We start from the raw sequence: 13665 nt of genomic DNA on the forward strand, positions 1-13665 counted from the left end.
GTATTTAATTGCCCCCACAACATTTACAACCTTAAATAACTATAATGAAGATACCCTCCCAGTGGATGTAGACAAACTATAAGGGAGCAGTTTGAAGGCTAACCTAGAGTCTGCCAGGGACCAGTCATCTTCTCGTGCCCAAAAGCTCATTGCACTGAGATAGGCAAGCAGTGAATGGATTAGCTCATTGGCTGAGTGATCTTCTGACCGCAATGCGCCTGGCTCGTACAGCAAAATCCTTTGTTGGTATCGCCATCAACTGCCTTGTCGTATTTACCTGAATCTCATCGACGCCTGAAATTTCTTCTTCTCTTTCAAAGGTGATTTTAGTTTTGGGGAAAGCCAGAAGTTGCAGGGCACCAAATCTTTCAACAGATTCACGACCATCTTTGAAGCATTTGTGCCACACTTTTATTTACGCTGCACTCATTGCATCATCCCTGAAAGCCTTCTGAATCATCAAATTAGTTTCACTGAGGGAATAATAAAGCTTAACGCTAAATTTTATGCAGATTTATTGCTCTACTCGCTCAGTCATTTTAAATGCAACGGCCACACAGTACAACAGTTCAGTCAACAGCATCTAACGCTCCCCTGACTAGTACAGTGAAGTTGTTATTGTTCACACATGCGCATTACAGTCCACTCTCCTTGGCTGCCAGGTTACATTAATGTCTCGCAAACCATTATCATTATATTAACTATGGCTGGACTTTTTCCATACAGACCTCATATGAAGATAAAAGTGTGCTAACAATTCATTTGGGACTATGATTATAACTTGCAATTTTTTAATTCTTTGCCAATAATGGTGTTACTGAAAATCAATATATCTAGCCATAATTTGATACAAATACGAAATGGTGAAATGTATTTAAATTTCATATTTAGCACATTGTTCCAGAATTACTCCAGTATTCAACTTTGCTTCTTTTTTTCAGCACAGCTCTTCGTTCATCCTTTTTATTCTATACATTGTTATTTATTTCTAAAACAAAGAGTGGTTTAGTTGTCTCAGCTTCGGTAAATTATTGATCATTGTCCTCTTCGATAGATAAAGGTCAGATTATTGTTCTGTTCTACCCAACGTACTTGGCTATGTGGCATTCCATCTGTGAAAGGTCCACTGATAAATTGTTCAATGGCAGACGCGTGATAACATGTAACAGTGATATCCCAGAGATTGCAGCTGTTTTATTTGCATTCACGACAGCACTCTGTGCATAAAGCCTAAAATCCAGGTTATCCGCACAATATCCAAACCACAACTCTGTGAAATATATGGCTTTCCTACATGATTTGTGCTTAGAGCTAAGGCTTGTCTGTCATGCTTCAAGTGTCATCCGCATCCGGTGTAAACAAGCAGAGTATCCATCAATCAGTTATATTTTTGTGCTATTAAAAAATAAAAAAAAATAAAAACGGCAAAAAATGTGCAGTACAAAGAAATAAGAAAGGTTATTGAAGTGATAATGCTTTGTTAAAAAGTAAAGATACATTTTTGGTAAGCGTAGCAAAATAATAGAACCAAGTCTTAAAATATTGGTAACTGTTGATGCTCCCCATAAATGAAAATAAATTAGGAAAAATTGCTCTTGACAAAAAACCAAAACAAATGGGTAGTACATGGTAACTGCATAGTCTGTCCTATGACATATGCATTTATTAGACTCTTATTGGCCTGAGATTGTTGCAGAGTCGACATAACTACTCTCCACAACTTCCAGAGCACTTAGAGCTTTAAAGTAAGTTGTCAGACTGCAAACTTCTGGATCAAACTTAGAAAGTTGAGGCGTGAAAATAAGATGTTTTTTTGTCTTGTGGCTGATCTATTCCATTCAACAATATTGAAATGGGTAATTTCACTTACTCATTTTATATAATATATATTTATTTATTTATATATTTATTTTCTGCGTTATTATCTTAAACCGTGCGAAAGATGGCCGATTCATAGCGAGGCTGGACAACGCTCGCTTTTCCACTAGTGGCAATCTCCCTCCTGACTTGGCATGTGGAGGAATGCCCATGCACTGGACTGGATCTGATGGAACCAATTGTATTCTGCTGGTGTTCTCTGCAAAAACGAATCTCCCAGTGGACAGTCTCGTGATAGGTCCAGTGACCATTTTATCTTAACCTGATTAACTTCTCATTGTCTATTTAAACTCTCACAACCCGGTTTTGGTTAAGACCCTGGCTCGCTGGGTGCATTGGTTATTGTCTGTTGTGGGTGTTTCTTTTGCTTTTGGAGCCCATTCAGGTGCAACGGTTTTGTCTGGTTTTTCGTTGGGGGCTTCCGTACATGATATTATCTGCAGATTGGTTGCGAGAGGATACCTTTCAATGTTTTTATTTTTGCTTCCCTGTTCATGCCTCACTCTCGTTGCTTAGGCAGCATTAGAGATGCTAAATATTCACCTCCTGTCATGTAGTGAAATTGTAGATTATTCTAGCTTTCATGAAGAAATAATCTTTTAATAAAATAATCTTTTAATACAATTTTAGCAATGACAGGAGGCAGATATTTTCCCACCTCTTTTTCGCACCCTTGCTGTTTGATTTGTCTGATTATGTTATGGCTTTATTTTGTGTTATTCGTATATTTTACATTGCCATTTTTATATCTGATTTTCATTGTAGTTAGTACTGTATTTAGATACATCATTTGCATGATATTAGATGTTCTGTTATGTGAATGGCATATGATATTACTATATTACGCCTTTCCTTTCTTCTCTTGCCATGTAATGTGCTAGTTTATCACGTCTTGTCTTGATTGTGGATTCCAAGTTGAAGGTATATTCTTTAATGGTGGATTCCAAGTTGAAGGTATATTCTTTGATGGTGGATTCCAAGTTGAAGGTATATTCTTTGATGGTGGATTCCAAGTTGAAGGTATATTCTTAATGGTGGATTCCAAGTTGAAGGTATATTCTTTAATGGTGGATTCCAAGTTGAAGGTATATTCTTTGATGGTGGATTCCAAGTTGAAGGTATATTCTTTGATGGTGGATTCCAAGTTGAAGGTATATTCTTTGATGGTGGATTCCAAGTTGAAGGTATATTCTTTGATGGTGGATTCCAAGTTGAAGGTATATTCTTAATGGTGGATTCCAAGTTGAAGGTATATTCTTTGATGGTGGATTCCAAGTTGAAGGTATATTCTTAATGGTGGATTCCAAGTTGAAGGTATATTCTTTGATGGTGGATTCCAAGTTGAAGGTATATTCTTTGATGGTGGATTCCAAGTTGAAGGTATATTCTTAATGATGGATTCCAAGTTGAAGGTATATTATTTGATGGTGGATTCCAAGTTGAAGGTATATTCTTTGATGGTGGATTCCAAGTTGAAGGTATATTCTTAATGGTGGATTCCAAGTTGAAGGTATATTCTTGGATGGTGGATTCCAAGTTGAAGGTATATTCTTTGATGGTCACTTATTGGATGATCACTTATTGGACAGCTCGTTTCTGTTCTGGATCCTTTTGCCACTAAGTAAAGGAAGTGCTAATTTGGTTCAACATTTTAATTGATGTTCCTTTTCACTGAATGGATGTTTACTGATTTTCTTATTTTTTTTTTTTTGTTGCTGCTATGGAGGTGCAGTAAAGAGAGAATGCCATATATGAAGCCTGTTATTTTTTTGTCAATCTTTCTTTTATTGAGGCAGGAGTCAAATGGGATACATAATAGAGAAGAGGGGGTGCACAGTATTTGTACATAGTGGGGTCACTTTTACACAATAGTACATCTCCTACGAATAGCAGCCTCATTTTTTTTTTTTTTTTGTATCAGCAAGCTTTCTAGTAAATTAATAACACATATAGTAAAACAGTTATACAGGTAACTGAACTTTACGGTGGTATCGTCTGAGTTATAGTAAAGGAAGCAAATGAGAAAAAGAAAAAAAAAATGGTGAAAAAACATATGAATCTGAAGCATGAAACGGTAAGTTTTAGTTACATTCTATACATGCATAAAATGAAGTTACTATAATCCGGTTTAGCAAAGGGTAAGACAATAAGTATGTTAGCAGGTCATCTATAACATGTGTGGAAGGTCACAGTGTAAGCTAACATTGAGATTAGATCTGCAGCGTGTATACTGATAATCCAATGAGGAATTGGCAGTATGATGGTGTATATTGGCATATCAGAAAAAACAATAGGAATATATTCAGGTTTAATCTCTCCAGTCTGCTAGGAAGGTAATAGGGTAAATGCGCCTCTGTCAGGGACAAAGTGGATATCAGCCTAACAATTATATTAAACATGGCTGAGTGAGAAGTGATGTTAGTCACTTGAGGGGCTAAGCATGAAATGCTAACACGGCTTAAGAACTTTAACGTTAAATTCCCTATATGTCAGGGTTGAGGCTCATGCTATTAACGTGATTGTAAGTAGGGTTGGTGGTTGCGATATGCTGCTTGCAGGGTATTATGTCATGGTCAGGTAGTGAGACTTATTACTCGAGTAGCGGTCTATGGTGGCACGCGGTGATGCATTACCCCTAACCAAGGGGGTGGCGGGGGGGAGGGCATTAGTGCGTTGGTACCTATCGCAGGCCCAGGGCCTTGTCACATCCTGTGCTTTTCAGGGCTGGAATTATATACATAAACTTTAAACTTAGGATTAAAACAGAAGAGAAAAAACAGGAAAGAAATGCAGGACGCTTAGTCCCTTAGTCCAGTGGCCGTTGTGCTGTTGAGAGTAATATGTGGGAGGGTTAAGAAAAGCCCTGATCCCAGTAATGTCGACCGAGCAACGTAGATCTCTGTGAGCACTCCGGCTGCTGTTGTCAGGTTTGGGGACTCGACAGTGTCCTGTCTCGTGGGATGAACGGCATGCTGGTGGCTGGGTCCCCTATCTCGTGCTGTGACTCCGGTGGTAAGGTTGCAGGTAAGTCTGGTAGGCCAAGTTTTTTCAGGAGTGCAGGTGCCTCTTCGCCCGATGTTACCGTGTGAGTGAGTTCATTGTGGGGGATTAGCAGGGATCTTCGTGGTCCCCATCTGTAGGGCACTCCTAGGTTGCGCAGGTGGCTCGTGAAGTGTGATAGTGTCTTGCGCCATTGTAGTGTGGCCCTGGTGAGATCTTGGTAGAAGGACAGCTGGGCCGTTTCAAAGGTGAGGGGTGTTTTACCTCTGGTTGCCGCCAGGAGTTGTGCTTTATCATGGGTGGATGCGCATCGTAAGATGACATCTCTGGTGGGCATGTTAGGCATCCTGGGGGAGGCTGGGAGCCTGTATATGCCGTCCAGCCCGAACTTACGGTTAACTGCCGGTGGTAGGATGGTGGTTAAGAGTCTACGCACGTAATGCGGCAGTTCAGCGGCCTGGATTTCTGTAGGTATACCCCTTATTTTCACGTGATTTCGCCTGGCTCGGTCCTCTAGGGCGGACATTTGTAGCGTTAAGCTGTGCTGTGTGGTTTGGAGTTGCTGCACGGCATCTTGAATGTCCACCATGCCGGCTTTGAGGTGTGTGATGTCTTGTTCCGTGGTTTGGATGCGCCCTTTGACATTGTGCATGTCGGTCTTCAGGCGTCCCACATCAGCTGCCAAAGTTGTCTGTATATCTTTGACCCAGTTTTGTAGGTCCTGTTTAGTGGCAAAATCAGAGTCTCCCATTGCTGTGCTCTTTGCCGGCATTGTAAGCGCTGTGTCAGTTTGGGTTGATGAGTGGGAAGGTGTGTGGGCCATGGCGGTAGCTTTGGGCAGCGCTGGCCTCTGGAGCAAAGTTCCAATGTCCTGTGCCATACCGGGACCCATGTGAGCCTTCTGTGTGCGTTTCCCCATGGGTTCGGGGGTCTCTGGTCTGTATGGTTCAAAGTCACTTTCCGGATCGGAATCACCCTGTAGGTATGTCCCGCCGAGTAACTGTTCGAGGCCGTGCAGGCTTGGTGCGTGGTAGGCCTTAGGCCTGCGTTTTGCACTCCCAGACTTCGGAGTGTACCTGAAAGGCATCTGCCGGTTCGGCGTATGGGCCTGGACACGGTTCCGACAAGGTCCGGTTCGGATGACAGGTATTTTCCGAGATTTCAGCGGATTTCGGTTTACAAGGTGGGAGCCCGCTAGAATGGCGTCCGCTCCGTTTCAGGTTCCGGCCCCGCCCCTCCTATTCTTTTGATGAAGCCTGTTATTTTTTAAATGAAATATATTTCTTCACGAAAGCCAGAATAATGTACAATTATTTTCTACAGACTGCTCTCCATCTACTCTTAGTAGAAACTGTGATTCTGTGAAATTCTGTGTACTGTTACTATCTATACAGCGAATCGCTATTACCAGGTTACAGACATATTTCACATATTTAGACGTGCAGGTAAAATATAGTCTGCATTTCAAAAATAACTTTGTAGCCACCGTTATCACTGTTGATAATGCGTTTGCAGTTACGGAAGGTGGATTCATTTACTGAAGGTGCTCTAAGTGCATTCTTGGCTCTCAGCTGGGAATCATGTGCTCACTTAAGGCAGATATCCCACTTTTGATGGAGAATCTCATTGCCTGGGTTTCTGTCTGATAGTTTGGCAAACCCACAACCCTGAAATAACATCCATTCATTTGCCTTGTTTTCAGCCAGATTAATCCATTCTGTTTTGACACAGAGACTGATGGGCAATTGATAACTTTGATAGACACAAATAGAGGAGGTGGATACTGAATAATTCAGCGTGTTTTTTATTTATCCCTATCAATACGTACAGGTTACAGGATCTGTGTCTCTATTCACACTTCACCTACAGTAAGTCAGCCCAGACATTTCTGTCTTTCAGTCTATCAGCAAACTTAACCATATACATTTGGTTTCAGCCCAACAAAATGTTTCTTAAGCTTGTAACAATATGTGTGGAGCTGACAGAATAATGAATAGGCATGCTATAGCCATGCATGCTAATGTTATGTTGTAAGCAGTTTTGTTGACAAGTGCTAATACTTCTTTCATTTTATCATCAAAAGCAGCGAATACAGCAACCATTATCCGCTGCCTTTCCAACCAAGACATGATGGATTGCGACCTTAATATGGGTTAGCCGAGTTTTGAAAGTTAAACAACTTGCAATAAATCATAGGATTATTACAATGCTGTTTAATTGGTTAAGGACTGTTTATTTCCTAAACAGGGTGAAAAATTTCTGTTTCGGTGCTTTTAATTTGCAAAGTGCATTTTCATTATGAATGGCAGTTTAATATTCCCCTCTTTTGTCATGTAAAATACCCAACGCACGGGCAATCTATTAATTGGACCAAAAATGCATTGCAAGCCTAAACTGTCCCTCATGTTATCGATTCTAGCTAATGCGCCTTCATGGAGGGTTCTCAGTGGTGCGCGATTAACCCTTGCTTTCCAGAAACCGAGTGCAATGTTGCTTATAAGCCAGCCAGGATAAATAATCATTTAGCCTGTTTTTTGTTTTTTTTGTTTTTGCTTTTTTTTTTACAATTAGGCAGCTAATTACTATGTGTCCAAACATATTCAGCACCCTTTACAAAAAACGACGTTTGTTTTAGGTTTATTTTTTCTTTAATTGTATTATATTATATTCCAAAATCATTAACTAGGCCCCGGCACACAAGCGAAAATAACTCTGAATGTCTAGCGATTCAAACAGATACACTGCACATTCAGGCTCCTACCACCATGACCACTTAAAATCACTGAAGTGGTGGTGGTGCTTGGAGTAACCCTTTAAGAGCAGGATGATGGCTATTGTATGATAATTCCAGAATAGTAGATACATCTGGATCATTTGTGCACCCTTTGCATGATGCCTGCTCCGTATGATAATTTGAATTCTAAAATAGTGGGCATTTCTGTCTCTTGCAAGATCATTATAGGAAATGTTCCACAGTTAGTTTCCTTTGCAGGATCACAGTAAACGTTTGTAAATGTTATTCTGAAATAGGGATAATTTCCATGTATTTACAGTTAATTTTGTAGGCTCATAATTCCAAATTCTATTTCTTATTCTAGAATATGGGATATTGCAGAATCAGCATTGCCTATTAAGTCTTATTGTGTAGCATGGGATGTTTAAATTATCGTTAGAATTTTTTAATTTTATTTAAATTATTTTTCACTGAATGGTTTAAATGGTGTGCGTGCGTGCGTGCGTACGTGCGTGCGTGCGTCAAAACACACATGAAACATTTTTAGAATGAAACAGACTTGTGCAGTAAATAGAATTCACACATTAAATGTAGGGCACATATGACTATAGCAAAGTTAATTAGTGAGACGAATTATCCTGCAAAGAACATAACAATTGAAAGAGTTAAAACACCAGCCACATATGTTCTGCTAGGTATTATGAACCTGTTTTGGCAGAACTTGGCATTCAAACTGGTAAGGGAGTCCTGTCTCTACAAATATTAAACTGCAAAAGACTAGGGATGCAGTTTACAATCAAACTTCTGACTGATTCATGATCAACAGCCATGGGCGTAGGAACCCAAAAAAATCTGGGGGGATAGCATTTTTACTCGCCGGGTATATTCTTATTCCATAAACTAGGAGTTGTTTATCCCATTATACAGCGCTACGGAATTTGCAGTCGCTATATAAATGATTAAATAATAACATTAAAGGGTCACTACAGGGAAGGGGTTTTACTTACCTGGATACAGCGCCGGGATCCTCCTGATTAGAACCACCCATACCCTTCCCATGAATATTAGAACCACCCCTACCCCTTCCATGCACAAAAGAACCCCACCTACCCCTTCCGCGCATATTAACCCCCTACCCCTTCCATGCACAAAAGAACCCCACCTACCCCTTCCACGCATATTAACCCCCTACCCCTTCCATGCATATTAGTACCCCCTAACCCCTTCCATGCATATTAGAACCCACCCTACCTCCTCCCATCCATATTAGTAGCCCCCCCTAAACACTTCCAATTATTTTTCTACCTACCCCTCTCCCCCTATCCTTATTAGTAGCCCCCCTAACCCTTTCCAATTATTTTTCTGCCATGTTAACTAACGCCAGTGCTGGAGTGCCGCCGTGTTTGTGTAAGGGCTGCAAGGTGTTTTTCTGTGTATGTACGGGATGCAGTGTGTGCGTCTGTAAGGGGTGCATTGAGTGTGTGTACAGGGTGCATTGAGTGTGTTTTAGGAATGCATTGTGTGTTTATGTGTGTGTAAGGGTTACATGATTGTGTGATTGTGTGTGTGTGTGTGTGTGTGTGTGTGTGCACGGGGTGCATTGAGTGTGTGTAAGGAATGCATTGTGTGTTGCTGTGTGTGTAAGGGTTGCATGATTGTGTGATTGTGTTTGTTTGTGTGTGTGTGTGATGGATGTCAATCTCTCTCTCTCCCTTGTCACTCTCTTTCTCCCCTTCCCTCCCTCCCTTGTCACTCTCTTTCTCCCCCTCCCTCCCTCCCTTGTCATTTTCTTTCTCCCCCTCCCTCCCTCCCTTGTCATTTTCTTTCTCCCCCTCCCTCCCTTGTCACTTTCTTTCTCCCCCTCCCTCCCTTGTCACTTTCTTTCCCCCTCTCCCTCCCTTGTCACTCTCTTTCTCCCCCTCCCTCCCTTGTCACTCTTTCTCCCCCTCCCTTGTCACTCTTTCTCCCCCTCCCTACCTCCCTTGTCACTCTTTCTCCCCCTCCCTCCCTTGTCACTTTCTTTCTCCCCCTCCCTCCCTTGTCACTCTCTTTCTCCCCGTCTGTCCCCCCTTGTCACGCTTTTTCTCCCCCTCCCTTGTCACTCTCTTTCTCCCTCCCTTGTCACTCTCTCTCACCCTCCCTTGTCACTTTCTTTCTCCCTCCCTTGTCACTCTCTTTCTCCCCCTCCCTCCCTCCCTCCCCCCTCTCTTTCTCCCCCTCCCTCCCTACATTGTCACTCTCTTTCTCCCCCTCACTCCCTTGTCACTTTCTTTCTCCCCCTCCCTCCCTCCCTTGTCACTCTCTTTTTCCCTCCCTTGTCACTCTCTTTCTCCCTCCCTTGTCACTCTCTTTCTCCCCCTCCCTCCCTCCCCACTCTCTTTCTCCCCCTCCCTCCCTCCCCACTCTCTTTCTCCCCCTCCCTCCCTCCCTTGTCACTCTCTTTCTCCCCCTCCCTCCCTCCCTTGTCACTCTCTTTCTCCCCCTCCCTCCCTTGTCACTTTCTTTCTCCCCCTCCCTTCCTTGTTGTAACGGATCACCTGGCACCCCGACCGGGTACCTCCGTTAATGGATGCTCCTAGTGCTTCCTGAGGACTCCAAGCACTCTGGCAGACACCACAATCACCGAATCCGAGAAACCTTTAAATTCTCCCAAGCATATGAATGCTGTAGACCATTGAATAGGAACCATACGAATAGGCTTGTACTCCTAGCAGTCAACTGGAACAGCATGCAATAAATCCTTCCCCCAATAATGAGACGACACATCACTTTGAGGGTAAAACAGGAACTCTGGACTGGCTCATCCAGCCTGGCTTTTATTACAATAATACACATACAGTCCACACCCAGGGGGAGGCATAAAATACCCAATCACATACATGGTTCAGCCCACACATCCCCTCCCCTCAGATAACATTAAACCCAATTATCCGGTACACCTTTTCAGCCAAGTTCTGGATGTACCCCAAAAACAGGGGGTACACCTTTAAATCCAGCATCGCTGGATAGCCCTTATTCAGGGGGACAACATATTCAAAATTCAAGTCATTCGGATGAACGGTTCGGGAGATATGGGATTCCAAAGATTTGACCAACCGCATGGGTAAAGTATCCGAAAACAGTTCCATGCATTTTGGCCCTGCGGTCGGTCACAAACAAGGGAATGAAAACAGACGAATTGCCTGTGTTATAGAGCCTGGAGAGGGTTTGAATGAATTCCCTTGTTTGTGGGGTTCTTTCTACCGAACGGCGGGTCATTCGGTAGTTTCTATACGAATTCCTGAAGTATGGAGGTCTCAGCGGTGTTTGCCTAGTCAAGTGTCCGATTTTAGTTCCAGACACTCGACGGCAAAACACCGCTGTTCGGTAGTTTAAGATGGCCGCCGCCACGTGTTTGTTTCCCGAACGGCGGCCACCCAGAGGACAAAGAATACATTACACTGATTGCCAATTACCCGTTTGCAACATTGTTGCAAACTGTAATTTTAGGCACACTTATTCCTGGGTGGTCTGGTTGTTCGGTAGTTTCACTCAATATAATAAATGGAGTGATTCTACCGAACAATCAGGTGAATGCTGCATACATATCCCAGGTTAAACTTAACACACAAATACACATATAATATTACAGGCAGTACACTAGAATATGTATCACAGTCTTAAAGGGACAGTAGTCCCAAAAGTCCCAATATGTCCATAGATGCTGTTAAAAGGGCCAGTAGCAGCAATATACAGTAAAATATGCCCCAAATAACCCAGGGGCCATAGTCAGCAGGTAGGAGGCTAGCAAACAGGCTTCTCCAGGGCCCAGTGGCGAGGTTGGTTTCGCCACACTTGTCACTCTCTTTCTCCCCCTCCGTCACTCTTTCTCCCCCTCCCTCCCTTGTCACTCTCTTTCTCCCTCCCTTGTCACTCTCTTTCTCCCCCTCCCTCCCTTGTCACTCTCTTTCTCCCCCTCCCTCCCCCTCCCTCCCTCGTCACTCTCTTTCTCCCCCTCCCTTCTCCCCACTCTCTTTCTCCCCTTCCCTCCCTCCCTTGTCACTCTTTCTCCCCCTCCCTCCCTCCCTCCCTTGTCACTCTCTTTTTTCTCCCCCTCCCTCCCTTGTCACTCTCTTTTTTTCTCCCCCTCCCTCCCTCCCTTGTCACTCTTTCTCCCCTCCCTCCCTCCCTCCCTTGTCACTCTCTTTTTTCTCCCCCTCCCACCCTTGTCACTCTCTTTTTTATCTCCCCCTCCCTCCCTTGTCACTCTCTCCCCCCCCCCTGTCACTCTCTTTTTTCTCCCCCCCTCCCTCCCTACTCTCTTCCTCCCCCCTCCCCTACCTCTGTTGTAGCGTGGTCGAGCCCTGTATGGTCCGCGGGTACAGGAAGCTTTTGTTTCCTGTACCCGGCCGGACTAAAAGGAAGTGCACACTCAGTGTGCACTTCCTATTAGTTCGGCCGGGTACAGGAGACAGATGCTCCCTGTACCCGCGGACCATACAGGGCTCGGCCACGCTACAGTGAGGGAGTGACAGGAGGGAGCGCTGAGCACGTCCGTCCTGTCAGCCCCTCTCCTCATGCTGCGCCCGGCGGTGCGCCCTCATGGACGCACCAGCCCGGGCAAAGCTGCAGCCACCTGAGGCTCTCTGCAGAGCGCTTGGGCGGCTGCAGCATGAGGGGGGCTGGCGGAGCCGGAGGGGGTTTCCCCATAACCTGTCCCCCCCACATGATTTGCTGGGGGGGATGCGTCCCCCCCATCCCCCCTGGTTCCTACGCCCATGTCAACAGCTAAATGGAAGAAGATCCCTAACCATGTATTTAGGTTATTAGCTATTGTCTTTGCCAAAAGTGTCTCATATTCCTTGTGACCAACCAGCCACATACAGTCGCACACATTGTCATAGGATGGATCTGTAGAACAATGCTGGCACTTCCAGTAAAAGCACTGAGAAGAGCACTTCCAGTAAAAGCACAGGAGAAGAGCCTATTGGGATTTATCCCAATTCTGTGAACAAAGGAGATATAAATATTTTTTTATTTTTTTTTAACACATGCATGATTATAGTCATGTCTGAAATGTAAGAACGCCGAATACCAGCTTCACGGAAGATCAAGCAAATAATCCACAAGGTTTGGGTCAAAATATATATATTTTTTTAAAATGTATTTGGCTATTTCAAAATTTTAAGTCAAGGCGACCAAACATAGAGTGACATAGAAACATCACAGGCTCCTTATGCGTTTTGCATGGAGCTCCATGTTTACTCATGGGACATATAGCCAACATGTCCTAAATGTGACCCAGTGGTTGAATTAATAAAATGGCACCTTGCTGGCCGTTTTTACCAAACATTGTGTACTACAGCTCACTGGTAGTTCTTCTAATATGACTTTGGTCCAACAAGCTGACGAAAACTCACCCCCAGATGTTGATTTGCCCATTGTGGTCTGGCAATAATCGCAATAATGGCCAATCTGGTTAGGAAAACCCCTATTTGGATAAATGCAAATCATTCACCTCTTGAGGCCAAGAGCAGTGCTTAATAAAGGTTAGATTTAATATTGGGATATAAAGGAGATCACATTTAGATTGAATAAAGGCAGAAATCATTTTTTACGGTAACCTGATAGTTCCACTTTAGCACACTTTCCCACAAATGTAATGCCGTCACATTTATTTTAACGTCATAGCATTTCATATAATTATTAGTCTTGAATGTAGAACCCAATATGGAAAAAGTGAGCCTGGTGGTTTACGTGGAAAGGCTCCATGAATTGGCTATTTACTGAAGAGCATTTATGTGAGCATTTCTTTAGCTCATGACCTTGATGGAATGCATTGTATGGGATCTATATGTACAGTTTGAAATGAAATTATAAAAAGGCTGCAGACTATTATTACTATATCTGTTATGATGGCATATTTATTGAAAACCATGCATTCTCTGGAACAAAAAAACCATAGTGTACCATTTAAAGAAAAGCAAGAAGTGAAAGTAAGAGAAGTGCTCTGCGTAAATACTATTTTAAAGGCAACAAATACATTATGGAGGCTGTATTACAGAAAACTGAAC

The 13665-nt window shown here is 43.1% G+C and overlaps 1 protein-coding gene across 1 annotated transcript in view; it reads left to right on the plus strand.

The window, feature by feature from the left end:
* Nucleotides 1–13665, plus strand: part of KIAA0825 (KIAA0825 ortholog) — a 391566-nt gene that overhangs the window by 305543 nt on the left and 72358 nt on the right. The window lies entirely within an intron of this gene.

Source organism: Pelobates fuscus, chromosome 5, assembly GCF_036172605.1.
Source record: "Pelobates fuscus isolate aPelFus1 chromosome 5, aPelFus1.pri, whole genome shotgun sequence".
Lineage (NCBI taxonomy): Eukaryota > Metazoa > Chordata > Amphibia > Anura > Pelobatidae > Pelobates > Pelobates fuscus.